General features: G+C 33.0%; 1 protein-coding gene across 2 annotated transcripts in view; it reads left to right on the top strand.

Annotated features, from left to right (window-relative positions):
- The window catches only part of LOC114333446 (uncharacterized), a 346,961-nt gene that overhangs the window by 94,455 nt on the left and 234,836 nt on the right, over positions 1–17,670 (top strand). For both annotated transcript variants that reach the window (XM_028283317.2, XM_028283318.2), the window contains exon 2: positions 5,584–5,617. The gene's annotated coding sequence lies outside the window, so the exon portion shown is untranslated. The remainder of the gene's footprint in view (positions 1–5,583; positions 5,618–17,670) is intronic.

The following is a 17,670-nucleotide window of genomic DNA, read 5'->3' as shown; positions in this document are numbered from 1 at the left end:
CTGAATGAGGCTACATGTGGCATACCGTTCGCCATATGGAAGCGAGATTTACAAAACTTCGTCTACAGAAGAATTGGCGAACAGTATGTCAGTTGTAATCTCATACAGAGGGTTAGTTTTGGTAGGGGCGACATAGTGCTATGGAACGGTATTGCTTTGAAAGGATATACCGAACACGTGGAGGTGATTAGGCGAATTCCAACTGATAAGTAAATTTAAAACATTTTAGAATATGATGTTTTGCCATTTGAAAGCCATATTGGATATGACATATTAGTGCTAATGCACGTCTTCATGCCGTTAGCATAGTGCATACTTACCTTGATGAGATTCAATTTAAAAATTATACTGGCCAGTATATGCCCAGATGAGATTTAAATCCGATTATAGCATTTATATGATACTTTAAAACATCACATTCGGAAAATAAATCCTATTGCTATGATACAGGGTGGCTAAGGATATCAGTAAAAAAAAATTCATTCCACATGTTTATGCAATATTTTTGTCCGTGAGTATATATTCTGAAAATACACCTTTTTCCCATACACAAATCGTTTTCCATACACAACCCGAATTAGCCCCTTTTATTCAATAATTCCCCGGGGCTTTGTTTATAAACATTAAGAAATTTAAAAAGCACCATAAAAAAAGATTAAAAGTTTTGCCAAAAAAATTTTCAAAGCAATAGTTTTAAAACTGACCCGTTCATGATGCACCGAAGATGAAGGGTTTAAAATCGAAGCGATTTTACTATTTGAAAAACTGAATTTATAACTTCAAATTTATAAAACTCTCAATATCTCCGGTTCTAATCAAAGAAAATTGATGTTTTTTTAATTTGGGGTAACTTGTTGAATAGTTCATAAAGATGCGATAAGTTGTGTGAATTGTTTATTTAACCTAGTAATTTGTTTAGACAATTTAAAATAAATATTTATTTTGAAAAATTTTTATGCAACGAGATTTTATGCAACCCCAAATTAAATAAAGGACATCAATTTTCGTTGATTAGAATCAAAGATATTGCGTATTTTATAAATTTGAAGGTATGAATTCAGTTTTTGAAATATTAAAATCGAGAGGGAGAAAACTCGGGTTCTAAGGGTTGTAGGACATTGTATTTTAAATGTTTATAAGCTTTCAATCACATTACTTTTGTAAACCTATTTTATAATATGTACGTAAACGTTACAATAACTAAAGCATCTTTTGCCCTAACGAAGAAATCCTCAACCCATGATAATTTCCTTTTAGCAGTTTATGTATTGTGTTAGGGCCCAATTAAGCAAAAATCATATTTAAAATTATTTCCGGCCCCCCACCTTCAAAAAAGGCTTTAAAAAATGTGTATCTTGTGAGATACATTGGGCAGATAAGTCTTGGAAGCGGTATCCTAAGAGATACATTTGGCACGACAAACCACTATTACATGGTAGGAAAATGAGTTACAAATAACATAATTTGACTGTATAGCATTTGTGTAATTAAAAAAAGTTATTTTAAAAATGCAATATAAATAATAAACATAAATTAAGTATATTATACAATAAGTGTATGATTTTATCATATGTGATGATACCTATTTATAAAAAAAGTTTTTTTGGTACGAAACATAACCTAATGTCACACTTTGAACACCGCACAGTAGTTTGTCCTTTCTGACACTTTCTACATCTATCCTTGTCACCACAATTGGGAATACCATAGTTCCTCTCTAACAGATAGATCTAACTAACAGCGCTCCTGTTTTTTCTGGCTAAATTTTTAGCAGCGTCTAGTTTGAAAGCTTGAAGTGACATTGACAAATTATTTGAAAATGTTTTGATGGTCCCTTGGATACGTAAACAATGTCACAATTAGGACCATGCTGCCCAATGTGTAAATACATTTTATAAAAGTATATTGCAAATAAACCAGAAAATATTAGTGCTTAAAACTTGTGAATAATTAAACATAAATAACATAATAATAAGTCACTTGAATAGGTTTTCATAAAAAAAATGTAATACAATGGTAAGAGTAAACTGAATTTACCGCTTGTGTTGATGGCTTGAAAAACGCGCACACTTACAGAACAAGAAAATAAATCAACATAACTTAATACTTTCAAACCGTTTAAATCAAACAAAGATAGCCAACTGTATAGAGAAAGAACAGCTGATTGTGACAATAAAGGTTTGAACTATTGAAAAAGCCCGCAATATTTAAAAAATCAATTATAAAGTCATGTATTTTGTGAGATACATTGGACAAAAGAGGGTTAAGTGAAACTTCTTGAAATTTTTATAGCTGAATACTTCTGATGTTCCTATTTTCACGCGAAATTAAAGTTTTTTGTGCATTTGTAGAGAAGTTAATAATAATTTTCACAAAATCGACTTTTAAAGCTATGTTTGCAATAATTAACAACAAATTAACAAAAAAATAACTTAAAAACTCTCATTTTAATGGATTTTCTATGCCTTTTCGGTATAATTGTGTCACTTTTACATATAATTTACTCGTCTTCACTTTTTGTATTTAAAATCAAATAGCGATCTTACATAAAGTAGAAAATGACGTTTAAACTTTTGCATATTTAACTGCAATGTACTTTCGATCGTATTTGATTAGAGTGTAGCAACTTCAGAAACTGTGACTAAGATAAATTTACTTCGAATTTATATAAAATAGCCTACCCATAGAATTTTTCAAATATTAAAGTTTTTTGTGAACGCAATTTATACCATAATTTAATGAACAATTGTTACATTATAAAATTGTATCGACCATGACGTTTTATTATCTGCCTCGTATAAAATTTACCGCGGTATTGTTTTGATAATTACAAAAATGAATATATCCCCTTCCTTATACCCTTTCAGATGTCGGATTTGGGTTTAATTATGCTACATATTCACTCATCTCTTCCATTCTTTTCTGTCTTGTGCTATTGTTTTCATTTCTTCTAGCGTTTTGTGTTTAACCTTTCCCGCATCTACTATTTGATGTATCCATTTTTTTCTTCGGTCTGTCGTTCTTCTTTTTTATATTTCTTGTTTCGTGAATTTTTCTCGTAAATTTACTGGGTTTCATTCTGATCAGATGTCCATACCAGTTTAATTCTCTCTTTATTATTTTGTTAATTATTGGTTCCTGCTTGGGTATCCCTCTTATTATCTCATTTCGTATTCTATCCCATTTGATATTTACGACTATAGCTTGTAGATGTCTCATCTCCATTGCGTTTATTCTACTATTATGTTGTTTGTGCGAAGTCCAATTTTCACTCGTTATAGTAAATATCGTCGGTATCACAATCGTATTATATATTTTCATTTTTGTTTTTTTCCCTTTTTTTCTGAGAACTGGTGCTAGTGCGTAGTGTAACATGCTACGTTAACATAGCTTCGAACAGAACTTCTACGAAACAAAATATAATACAGTTTATATTAGGGTACATATGATCGGCATTGACCGCTAGTAAACCATGCATGTTGAAGTGAACACCAAATTCGATTCCGTGTACAACGGTTCATATAGGATATCAGAAGTAGGTAAAGTAAATTGCATAATTAAGTTAAAACCGGGAAAAGTTCAAATATAATTATAGTGAAAATGAAGGCATTTTATTGAATCCCGGACTGAGGGCGCTATAGCCCTGCCACCAGACGTATTACTGACATATGGCGATGCTGCCAGGCAATCCTACAGTTTGTTCGATTTTTTTGTTCTGTTTGTTACTTCGAGGTGTATTTTTCCATCATTGGTAATTATACTTCCAGCTGAGTATTTTTGCATTTTATATTTATTTCATTTTCTTCCTTTTCGCCGATGACCATTATTTTACTTTTTTCGATGTTAATTTTAGTTTCTCTATTTCCTCTGTCCAAAGTTTTTGCATTTTGGTTACGGAATCTACTATAAGGGCTATTTCATCCGCATACAATAAGGCTTCTATTTTTACAGGATGTAATCTATGGTATCCTATTATTGTCCGTATTTGGTTGGTTCTCTCTCCAGTATTTCTAATAAATTATTTCATGACTATTATGAATATTAGCAGGCTAAGACTGTCTCCTTATTTGATACCTCTTTCCCAATTGAATTCTTCAGATCTTTCTCCTGCTATCTGTATACGTCTTTTTACTACTCTCTAAATACTTCCAATTATTTTTATAAGTGTAACTTTCATTTTCTGCAAGCATTGCTATATATTTTTTCTTTCTTTAGAGTCGAACGCTGCTCTTATATCTATGAATGCCAGAATGAGCTTTCCTCCCGAGTCAATACTCATTTCCATTATATTTCTAATCATGTAAATCTTATCGTTTGTCATCTTTCTGTCTAAATGCTGCTTGTTCTTCTCCCAGTTCTTTTTCTACCTCTTGACTTAGCATCTTCTGTACTATTTTCGTGTATATTTTAAAACATACCGATAACAAACATATTGCCCTATAATTTTCGCAGATTATTCTTGTTCTCATTTTTTGTATATTGGCATTATAAGCATAGAATGATAACTTAATCAATCAATGCAAGGTCATTTTGCCAGTCTTTTGGGATTTCTTGCTTTTTCCATGCCTGTTTTTAATTTACATCATATAAAAGGTTTTTGTGAACGCACTTTATACTATAATTTACTGAACAATTGTTACATTATAAAATTGTATTGACCATGACGTTTTATTATCTGCCTCGTATAAAATTTACCGCGGTATTGTTTGGATAATTACAAAAGTGGCGTCTTACAAATACCGAAATGTGTGAGAAAATGTAAATGCAAATGAATATTTCATTAACAAGAAATTACGACACTAGTGTATGAAACTTTCGTTTTTAGATAATAAAGGTAATGATGTGTTAATTTAAGCTTTGTTTTGTTTACTTACAATTGAATTATACCTATATAGACCAGTAAGGATCTGTTCAAAAACGACTATATTTGGATGTGAGAGACTACATTTTGTAATTAAGTATTTCAGCCACAATTTTACTAAAAAATGAATTTATTAACGTTTCGAAGCCCAAATCGGGTTTCGTTGTCAAAATACAAAATACTATTTAATATAGTAGCTTTTTCCATAATCTCGAAGATATTTGTACTAAAAAAACCATAAGTTTCCCTGTTTTCCATTGATTTGAAAAAAAAGTGAAAAATGCCATTTTTTGACACTTAATTGTTTATAAATAAAAATGGCCGCCAGATCCTACGCAGGAAATAGTTACAATTTGCTCTTATAGGTATTACCTGTCGAAAAAACGCTTCAGTACACTGGCTGTTCAAGTGTCATGGAAAAAACCTTATTACCCTGGACTCATTGTCCTGCTGATTTCTATGGTTTAAATGATTGTAATTAAAGTTCATTGTTTTTGCTTTGACGTCTCGATTTTCAGTGCGGAAATAGTTCTCAAAAAAAGTATTATAGAGATTGATATAACCTGTAAATTCTTGTTTTTGTGAAATTTTTGTAACAAAAAATATAAAATATTCAGTTTAAATATGTAGGTGTATTACTTAATCAGGGACCAAAATATTCTTTAACATTATTCTTCTGTCATTTGTATTTTATTGTGACTAATTCATTTATTTTTTTCTAGCTGCAGTGATTGTTTCTGTCGCCTACAAAAGAGGGTAAATATTTTTAAAATTATTATTCAGCGTTTCCCAAAATTCATTTTTTATATTTTACTGTAAATAGGTTTATATTCTATTGTTAAAGTTTATTGGACATTGTATTCACCGCTAAATTTTAAACTTCCGGTGTATTTGCGTATTAGCATGAGACCTCGTTACATAATGTTTCTTTATACAGTGCTCTTCAGATAAAACTATCCACATTATATAACTTTTAAACTACTGAACCCGGATGATACGGGGGGGTGAGAGGATGCCTTTCCCGGCAAGCTTAAATATGGCATAATGTCTCCCCCTTCAAGTATTATTTGACGTGTTTTTGCGTTTTTTCTGAAAATCAGTGGTTTAAAAGTTATTTAAGGTGGGTAGTTTTATCTGAAGAGCACCGTATAACTTTATTTGTACCGGGTGTCCCAATAAGAATGGCTCTCGGCCATATCTCAGGAACCGTTTATAGTACAGCTTTGAGAAAAAAATATTTATAACAAAAGTTGCCTCGGGAAAAGCCTGGAAATTATTTTCATAAGTGTAGGTCCACCGCTAGAGGGCGTAATTGAATATCAAAAATTAATAAATCAAAATTTTACAAATTTTACCTAATGAAAGGGCACTGGAAATCCAATCATCGTATTATTTATAAAATTCTGCGCATATTTAAATTCACAAGTTTAAGTCTACCTTTGCAGATAAGAGGTGGAGGTGAGTGGGAACCTTCTTATGAAAAAATGGCTGTACGTCCGGTTCTGCTAAATCGAATTTTGCATACATACCAAGTCTTGGTCTTGTTGAAAACAGCTCTTTTCGTCAATGTAAGAGTCTTATTTTCGAAATAGCCTAATAAGTAATATGCCAGCTAGTAGGCGTTATTTAATTATTTTCGGAAATCTAGTTTTATTTGGAGAATATAAAATAAAAGTATGCATTTTTAACAGTGTATTACAAAATTAGACCAAATTAGAAACAATACCAAAAACCGCATCTCGATACCTTTTTTCTATCTCGAAATATCTTAAGAAACGTGTAAATTTTAAACAACTGTTAATGTCACCGGTAAACGAAGTTACGGAAAAGTAGTTTGCTATGGAAAAAAAAACAAAGAAACATTTTCCAGATGTAAACGTATATAATTAATTAAAACAACACTAAGACAAACAACACTATAAAATATAACAAAGAAATAAAAGCAACTACTTACTTAGTGACGACCTTAATGTTCAAATTGTTGCCCATCATTTCCGATGCAAGCATTTACTCTTTCAAGAGTAGATTGAACAGCAGTTTCAATTTCTGCTTTCGCAATGCTTTGAATGACGTTTTTTATTCTCGTGATTCTAGATCATGTTTTCTCGAGTAGCGGGCCTAGCGGCAAAAACAAGGTCTTTAATCCGTCCCCATAAATAAAAGTCTAAAACAGTTAAATATGTTTCTATTCAATCTACTCTTGAAAGAGTAAATGCTTGCATCGAAAATGATGGGCAACAATTTGAACATTTAGGCAGTCACTAAGACTATGCAAGTAGTTTCTTTTATTTATTTGTTATATTTTATAGTGTTGTTTGTCTTATTGTTATTTTAATTAATTATATACGTTTACATCTGGATGTTTAAATGGATGGACTTAAATGTTTGTTTTTTCCATAGCACACTACTTTTCCTTAACCTCGTTTACCGGTGACAGTAACAGTTATGCTTAAAATTTACACATTTCCTAAGATATCTCGAGATAGAAAAAAGGTATCGACATGCGGTTTTCGGTATTAGTTGCTAATTTGGTCTAATTCTGTAATACAAGATTAAAAATGCATACTTGTATTTAATATTTTCCAAAGAAAACTAGATTTCTGAAAATAATTAAATAACGCCTCCTAGCTCGCATATTACTTATTAGGCTATTTCGAAAATAAGACACTTACATTGACGAAAAAAAGCTGATTTCAACAAGACCAAGTATGCAAAATTCGATTTAGCATAACCGGACTTACAGCCATTTTTTCATAAGAAGGTTCCCACTCACCCCCACCTCTTATTTGCAAAGGTAGACTTAAACTTGTGAAATCAAATATACACAGAATTTTATGAAGAATACGATGATTGGATTTCCAGTGCCTTTTCATTAGGTAAATTTTGTAAAATTTTGATTTTTTAATTTTTGATATCCAATTACGCCCTCTAACGGTGGACCTACAATTATGAAAATAATTTCCAGGCTTTTCCCGAGGCAACTTTTGTTATAAATATTTTTTTCTCAAAGCTGTACTATAAACGGTTCCTGAGATATGGCCGAGAGCCATTCTTATTGGGACACCCGGTACACGTTTTTGTAACTTTATCTGTACATTTGACAGCTCATTATATTGGTACTCAAAGGTTTTACATACATATAAGTTTTAGTATCTCTTGTTTTGTTTTTGAAACCGTTTTCTGAGACTTCTGCATTTAACCATAATACATTAAAAACTTTTGTTTTCAATATTTGAACAAAATTTATTACAAATTAATGTCACTACACCTGTTTCGGTAGAGTGCCTTTTTCAAGTGATGTATGTGTGGTCTATGTGTCTAGTCTATAGTCTTTAATTGAATAGGTTGGAGAGTAGTAGAGTTTTAAATTGGCCATAAAAGAATGTTTATTATCTAGAAGGTGAGGTGCGTACGTAGAATCAGGGCCGTAACTACCATTGGGGCAACCGGGACAGTGCCCCGGGGCCCCCGGCCAAGAGGGCCCCCGTTTGGTTGGCCGTGCATAGAATTGTAACGAGGTCAAATAAACTTTTTAAAGTACTTTCAGTCAAGTTCCACTTTAAGTTGTCCGATTGTAATAAGTACACGGCACATTAATTCTAACAACTTCAATGGTCGATTTTAACCGGTGTTACCTTAGCCATAAATTCCATCCATAAATTTTTTTTTCATATTTTCACAAAAATTTGGTATAAATTTATCAAAAATGAATAAAACAGATAATATTGACAAGAAAAATGTTATATATGTTATATATGTTTGGAAAAAAAATTTAAACGGGCGATGTATTGACGGTGAGTAGATAATGCCACTCAAATTCAAAAATCCTTTATGGATGGTACGTTAGTCAACTTTTTTTCTCAGTTTTTTGTTAAATTCTCAAAGTAAATATAATAAAGCATAACATATAAAAAAAACGTGATGGAGATATTTTCCAAAACAAGAGAAAAAAATTCTGAAACTTAGATGTATTGCGGGCTATTCGGTAATACGTCTCAAATTCAAAAATCCTTTATGGATGGTACGTTAGTCAAATTTTTTTCTCAGTTTTTTGTTAAATTCCCAAAGTAAATATAATAAAGCATAACATATAAAAAAATCGTGATGGAGGTATTTTCCAAAACAAGCGAAAAAAATTCTGAAACTTAGATGTATTGCGCGGTATTCCATAAAGGATTTTTGAATTTGAGACGTATTACCGAATAGCCCGCAATACATCTACGTTTCAGAATTTTTTTCTCTTGTTTTGGAAAATACCTCCATCACGTTTTTTTATATGTTATGCTTTATTATATTTACTTTGGGAATTTAACAAAAAACTGAGAAAAAAATTTGACTAACGTACCATCCATAAAGGATTTTTGAATTTGAGACGTATTAATGAATAGCGCGCAATACATCTAAGTTTCAGAATTTTTTTCGCTTGTTTTGGAAAATGCCTCCATCACGATTTTTTTATATGTTATGCTTTATTATATTTACTTTGAGAATTTAACAAAAAACTGAGAAAAAAAGTTGACTAACGTACCATCCATAAAGGATTTTTGAATTTGAGTGGCATTATCTACTCACCGTCAATACATCGCCCGTTTAAATTTTTTTTTCCAAACATATGTAACATATATAACATTTTTCTTGTCAATATTATCTGTTTTATTCATTTTTGATAAATTTATACCAAATTTCTGTGAAAATATGAAAAAAAAATTTATGGATGAAATTTATGGCTAAGGTAACACCGGTCGATTTTAACCTGTTTCACATGCACCATTATAAAAAAATTTGTCTCAAAATTTCTCCTTGAAGTCACCTCATTTTCTTTGCTTTTATACCACAAAGCAGCTCCGTTTTTTAGATGGGCTCTTATAATTTCTTTGCAGTCTTCGAAGTTCTGCATATGCTGGAATTTGTTTTTTAAGATTTTAAGGAGGGGGTATGGTTTGAAATATTTAAATTTTTTTATTATTTCAAATAAAAGTGCATACTTTCAAGAATACTCTCTGAAAATTTCAAAATAATCGGAGTAAAATTACCAGAGATACAGGGTGTTGAATATCCCTACCTTCGACTCGCTTTGCCGCGGCTTCGCGCCAGCACGCCGGAGCGTAGTGAGAAACGTTAAACAACTGTTCGCCTTCTCTTTTGTAGATTACTCCCCAATTTAAAAAACATATTCCAATGTTCATCACTTTACGATTTGGCAGACAAATAAGAAGATGAAGATGCAGTTGTCAAAACTTTAAACGCATTTTTCTCAAAACTGCTTTTTCAAATGCGGTGGACATTGTAACTGAAAAACTACTCGGCCGATCTACCTGATATTTTGCACAGATTTTCTTTAGACAGTTCGTGAGGTAACAACGTCGAGATATTTTTCGTTTTGTGCTTATTTTTTGTTCAACAATATTAAATCTGTTGGTTTTCAAAAAATTTTTATCAAAAATTTCGTATTTTTGACTTTTGAGTGATACCAAAAATTCAAAAATCATTAAAAATAAAAAAACTCGACGTTGTTACCTCGTGAAACTCATAAGCTAATAAAATCTTTTTGAATTTTTTGTTCCGTATGATCCAGTGATGAGTTCTGATGTCCACCGCAAAATCCATTTTTTTTTGAGCTGCCTGCCAAAATTTGTCGCCAATGGCTTATTTTTCAATATTTTGGATTGAATTTTTTCTTAAATATTCTTTGAATTGTACTTAATGTGTTTATTTAATTTAAAAATAAAATAATTCTACCATAGTTTCGAAAAAAAAAAAATCACAAAAATGTGCTTGATATGTTGATTTCAAACCATACCCCCTCCTTAATGAAAGGTACTGGATGTCGTTTTCTAATATACCCGCCAAATTGGATTCTGCTCTCATTAGAGCTGTATATAATTAGTTCTCGACGGTCTCCTCCTTTTTGAAATTTTCCTATCTTCTTCAATTTTTCTTCCACTTTTTCCATATCGAATTTTACCGCATTCTCGAATTTTTCTTCCACCTTTTCAATTCTCTGCATCTTATCAGCAATCTGATTTACCTCTTCCTGTTTTTTCTGATTTTCTCTAAATAAACCTTCATATCTTTATATTTTTCCAACTCCCAACGAACAGGATCGTTCGTTGGGACGCACTGAAGTTCTCATACCAATCTGAAAGATGTTCCTCGAAAGTCACTCTACGACTTCTCAATCCAACATGCTGGGCTGGAAGATTTAATGCAGTCAATACATTGAAACACAGATTTTGCGATGCTTTGAAGTGCCTTTCAAGTCTAGTTCTTACAAGTAACAAAAGAAATGAAAGAGACGAAGCAACACAACTGAAAGAAAGAAACGAGAATCATTCAAATTTGTTTTGTTACTAGTTGTGCAAAACAAAATCCTTGAAATCCTCAACATAGTCTCGAAAACACTGCAATCAAAATCTTTGGACCTTTTAATAGCTTACATTTTACTTGAAGAGAGCCTCTTAAAACTAATTGAAATGAGAGGACAATTTGAAACCTTCTTTGAAGAGACTTCAAATATGTGTCAACGTTGGGGAATACCAGTAGGGTTCGCTCCAAAAATAATGCGGAAGACGAAAAACTTCGATGAACTATGCGAAGATGAAAGACTTCAAGATCCCAAGTAATGCTTTAGAGTAACCGTGTTTTACTCAATGATCGACACATTATGCCATCAGCTAGGCCCTCTCTTTCAAAGAATGAAAGCCGTGTTAGACGTATAGAATTGTTCAACCTGATTTTATTTTGAATGCAAACGAACAATACCTTCAACAGGAAGCAATCAACTTCATAAAACGTTTTCCAGATGATTCCAGATGGGAGATGGAGGTTTACCCCCCTTTCGGTGGGGGCAAACCCCCGACAAAACCCCTCAGTAGGGGGCCCCTAACATCGTACTTACGGCCCTGCGTAGAATCTGTGTTTTCTATTATTGAGAGCCCTTTTGTTTTCTGCTATACGTTTGTTAAAGGTTCTACCAGTTTCACCGATGTAACCATACGGCCAGACTAGCGACAATTACAGCGCTGTAAGAGCAGTAAAATGAAGCTCGAAAAATGGATCCTTCAGTGAGTATAGTGAGTATATTTACATCGCTGTCTGGCCATCCACTATACCCACTGTAGAACCCATTTTTGAGCTTCATTTTACTGCTCTTCATCATCATCATCTTGGTGCTACAGCCCTTAGAGGGCCTCGACCTTCCCAAGTTTTCTACGCCATTCTGTTCCGTCCCTTGCTTGCATTTTCCAGTTGCCGACTCCCATCTTCTCGGCATCTTGTGTTGCCCCGTCCATCCACTTCAGCTTTGGTCTACCCCGTCTTCTCATTCCCACGGGTTGCGCTGTTAGAATCTTTTTTATCATGTTCGATTCAGGGGCCCGGGCTACATGTCCTGCCCACTGCAGGCGGTTTCGCTTAATTATAGTGATAATATCTTTTCAACCAAACGTATGCTTGTAGATATTGGGCGCGACCCAAAATAGTGACAAATCTACCTTATTGATGATAGTCTACGAGAAGAGCAGGGTAAATTGAAGATGGAATTACAAAAAAAAATTTGTATGTCTTTGTACTCACTTTATAATGCTCAAAAAATTACGTGATCTGGATTTCAATGCATATTTTTTTGATAATTCAAGTATCAAAGTTGCGCGTGAAGTTAGGCATGTTAATGACAGTATAGATTTTGGGGACGACCCGTAGATACTCTGCTGTTCAAAGTTATATCTACGCCTCCATATTCCGTTCTCATAGACCGTTCCGAATATCTTGCGTAGCACCTTTCTTTCAAAAATCGATAGAGCGGATTCATCTATTTTAGTTAGTGTCTGATCTCTGATCCATATGTGCAAACGGGCATTATCAATGTTCTATACAGCCTTATACGAGTTTTTTGAGACAGACGTTTGTTAGCTAAGTACTTTGATAGACCATGATAACACCTGTTTGCAATTATTATTCGCCTTTTTATTTCCCTTGATGTGTTATTATTGGGGTTAACCGATGTCCCTAGATATATGAACTCTTTGACCGCTTCGAAGTTTTGGTCATTGATGATTAGATCTGCGTCAACATTTCCAGCTCTTGTGTTTGTGTTAGTCGCCATGAATTTGGTGTTATTTTGATTTATATGTAACCCCATTCGTTCTGCTGCTGCTACTAGCTCAGTTAGGATTTCCGCAGTTGTCGCCCTGGTTCTGGTTATAATGTCCACGTCGTCTGCATATGCTAGAATTTGGACTGATCTATTAAATATTGTTCCCCTGCTATCGAAATTCGCATCTCGTACGACTTTTTCTAAGGCTACATTAAACAGCTGACACGCCAGCGCATCTCCCTGCGTTAACCCCCTATGTATTTCAAATGGGGTTGACGAGTCGTTTTAAATTTTTATTGCTGATAGTATCTTCGCCATTGTCACTTTTATCATACATATGAGTTTTTTGGAATTCCTAACTCATGCTAGCGTTCTAAAGACTTGGTCTTAAAACACTGTATATGCCGCTTTAAAATCGACAAAATAATGGCACACATCTATGTTAAACTCTTGGGCTTTTTCGAGGATCTGTCGTAGTGTAAAGATCCGGTTAATGGTTGAACGTCCACGCCTGAATCCTGCCTGATACACTCCTAGAAACGTTTCGGTATAAGGCCTCAATCTCTCGTGCAAAATGCTTGACAATATCTTGTAAGCTGTTTTTAGGAGAGTTATTCCGCGGTAATAAATTATTGCATTCCAGTTGGTTTCCCTTTTTGTGTAACGGGCATATTAAGCCTAAGCTCCATTCTTCAGGCATTTGCTCCTCAGACCAAATTTTATAAACAATTTCTCGCATCACCTTGGTGATCTGCTCTCCACCGTGCTTAAATAACTCTGCTGGAATGCCATCGCTGCCTGGGGATTTGTGGTTCCTTAGTTTTTCTACAGATATTTTCACTTCTTCTACCGAGGGGGGTTCCACGAGTTCCTCATTTCGGTATTCCAGCTCTATGTTGTTAGTAGGTTCCCCTTCCAGCAACTCTCGGAAGTGCCCTACCCATCGTAACAGGATATCATAAAGCTGTCGTACGCGCACATATGTTCGTATAGGTTTTGTTCTTAAGTTCTCTTCGTGTCTTCATAAGTCCCTTGATTAATTTTTTCCTCCTTATCATTACTGCGATATGTATTGCACGTTTTCTGACTTCTTGATAGCTTTTATTAAGTTATCGTGTATCGTTTCGACGTCCATATCGTTTATGTTTGTTGTTTCGTCATCTCAATGGTGTTTTCGATTGAATTCCATTTTCAATAACTTCAGACTGATTATCAGAACCACGTATCATCCAAAGCTTCAAAATAATTTAAATTGTATTTTCAATAATGATAGAGTTGATCATAAGCTAATTAAATACTAAGTTTCTCGAATTAAAAACTGTAATGCTATAGATATAATATATACTGTCAGATTTCAATAAAAGTTCAACCACAATTTAATCCCTTAGGCCTTTGCGAGTACTGAAAGATGAATTCAAGAAGAGTAAACTATGTGCAAAGTGTGGTGTTTCCCAGGGAAATCTAAGCCAAGTCGCACACCAAATAAACATGAAACGAAAAACATGAAACATGAAACGAAAAACATGTTTCATGAAAAGAAAACACTGCTAAAAAAATCTCAAAGTCCGCCTACTAATGAAACGAGTGTGATTCATGCTCATGACACATTTTTATTTTCGGAGAGTCTCATAAATGGCCGGATATATATTTGTTTAGCAGTGGTTTATTTCCATGAAACGTAATTTACGTTTCATGTTTCTTTGATGTGCGGCCGGGCTAAGTGAACATTGAATTTTGTTTTTTCTGCCTTGTGCGACGATTTTCTGCCTTGTGTCATTTTACGAATAGATATTTTTTGTCTATCAACAAAACACTGAAAACGTTTGTTTTCTATACTTCCACAAAATTTATTATAACTATGTGACTACAGCTGTTTCGCCAAAGTGCCTTTCTCAAGTGATTTAGTTTACTATGTGTTTGCCTTTTGAAAGTCTTTAACTGAAGAGGTTGAGGAGTGGGGAGCTGTTTGCCTCGAGTTGGTCATTCAAAATTATATCTGTATTTTTTAATTTATTAATTTCCTTAGATTCTAATAAAGATAGCTTAAGGCCTTTATTTTGAATATGCAGAATTTGAAACTCTTCATTAAAAGAATGATTATGATCTAGAAGGTGAAGTGCGTATGTAGAAGTGTCTGTTTTTCTATCGTTGAAAGCCCTTTTGTATTCTGCTATCCGTTTGTCAAAGGTTCTGCCAGTTTGACCGATGTAAGTTTTCGGACAGTCGCCACAAGTTAGTTTGTAGACACCACTCTGTAGTTGTTTAGTTTTTCGGCTCTTATTGTTCTTAATATATTTGCTTAAGTTGTTGTTAGTTCCGAAAGCTGGTGTTATTCCTTTCTTTTTTATGTGTCTGGCTATTTTTGTTGTTATCTTGCCAGTAATGTGATAGAGCAGAAGGTAGTGGGTTCTTTCTGTGGTGGTGGATAGACTAATTTCAGGGCTTTCTTATGGAGTTTTTGGTTTAAAATTTTATTAATTGTTTGTTCGTTATAGCCATTGTTTACTGCTATTTGTTTAATGATGTTCAGTTCTTTTTCGAAGTTATTTTTTGACATGGGAATTTCTGCCAGTCTGTGTATCATGCTATGTAGACCAGGGCGCATCTGTAAAAATATTAGTACATTTGGACGTTGAGAGGTGACTCAAATTTTTTTGCAGAAATTGCTTGAAAATAACTCAAATAATAATATTTGAGTTATCCTCCCTCTCAAAAAGGTCCGGAACATTGTTTAAATAATCAAAATGTCAAAAAATGAATAAAAAATTCGATTTTTTTCTTGGTTCTTTGATTATAACTTTAAAAGTATTCATTTCCAAGAAAAGTTGTACTGACATAAAAGTTGCGTAATTAAATTTCCTACAATATAGAATTGGTTAAAGATTTAAAAAATAGTCACCCTTGTTGCAAAATAGCAATAATTGCGAAAAAAACCATACAAAACAAGTATTCGCATTTTACGTTTTTCCACCATTTATGCTACACTTAGGACCTTCATATTTCACCCAGAAAAACTTTATGACACAGTCAAACAGTACTGTAAATTTCATTAAGATCGGTTCAATAGATTTTGCAAAATAAATTTTGCAATCCAGCTTTCGCAAAAAAAATTCATTTTTTTCAAAATGTTACAGGACTGAAAATAAAGCAGAAAACAAGTTGCATTTTTTGCGTATAAAAGTGTACTGTACCTTTTATTTGCACTTTGCAAAATTAAAATCGATTAACTACCACGGCGTCAGGAATTTTTTTAAAATAAACATTAATTATTGGTGCAACGCGCAGGACAGCGGATAGTTTGCTCTGATTGGGCATTCCAATGACCTTTGATAATGATTGATACATTTTAATTTTTATTACATTTCGATATAAATAAATAAATTTGTTTATTGCAAAATAAAAACACCTACTCTATCTTTTGAAATAACACTTTTTTAGCAAAAACTTTCTTTGTTCATATATTTTAACTTAGAGAATAAATGTTTATTATTTTTAAACATATGCAGTTGTTTAAACAATATTTCACAAACAATAATAAAATTAGTTTGATTTTTGTGGAATTAAAATATTAAAATACAACAAAATATAAAGTAAGAAAATAATATATTAGATAAAGATTGGAAGAAATTTTGGTGGAAATCAACTTGTGTGAATCGAACACCGCTGTCCTGCGCGTAGCACCAAAAATTAATGTTTACCTAAAAAATTTCCTAACGCCGTGCTAATTATTCGATTTTAATTTTGCAAATTGCAAATGAAAGGTACAGTACACTTCTATAAGCAAAAAAAAATCACCTTGCTATCTGCTTTATTTTCAGTCCTGCAACATTTAAAAAATGAATTTTTTTGCGAAAGCTGGATTGCAAAATTTATTTTGCAAAATCTATTAAACCGATCTTAAATAAATTTACAGTGTTGTTTTATTATATCATAAAGTTTTTCTGGGTAAAATATGAAGGTCCTAAGTGTAGCGTAAATGGTGGAAAAACGTAAAATGCGAATATATACTTGTTTTGTATGGTTTTTTTCGCAATTATTGCTATTTTGCAACAAGGGTGACTATTTTTTAAATCTTTAACTATTTCTATATTGTAGGAAATTTAATTACGCAACTTTTATGTCAGTACAACATTTCTCAGAAATGAAGAGTTTTAAAGTTATAATCAAAAAACCAATAAAAAATCGAATTTTTCCTTCATATTTTGACATTTTGATTATTTAAACAATGTTCCGGACCATTTTGAGTGGGAGGATAACTCAATATTGTTATTTGAGTTATTTTCAAGCAATTTCTGCAAAAAAATTTGAGTCACCTCTCAACGTCCATCTCAAAACAGATGCGCCCTGGACTAATGGTAGGCTGCTAGTTTGTGTTGTGTATGATGGGATGATGAATTGTGTATAGTTGTGTCAGTATGGGTATGGGTAGGTTTATGATATACGGAGAACTCATGTTTGTTGTGTAGTCTGGTAATTGTTACATCTAGAAAGTTTATGGACTTCTATGAACCCAATCTGTCGTCTTTTTGGATGTCAAAAGCTGCAAAGGCTTTCAAAATTGCACATGAAGAGGCAGTTAAAAAATGGCTGCCATTTGGAACATATTTGTGCGAATAAGGCTTTTCCACTCTAATGAACATAAAAACGAAGAACAGAGATCAGAAATCGATTAAATGTCGAAGAATGTATTCAAATCGCTCTTACCTCAAAAAGT

The sequence above is a fragment of the Diabrotica virgifera genome, chromosome 10 (genome assembly GCF_917563875.1).
Source record: "Diabrotica virgifera virgifera chromosome 10, PGI_DIABVI_V3a".
In the NCBI taxonomy this organism is placed as follows: domain Eukaryota; kingdom Metazoa; phylum Arthropoda; class Insecta; order Coleoptera; family Chrysomelidae; genus Diabrotica; species Diabrotica virgifera.
The sequence above is the reverse complement of the archived record's forward strand: the minus strand, read 5'-3'. Positions and strand labels throughout refer to the sequence as shown.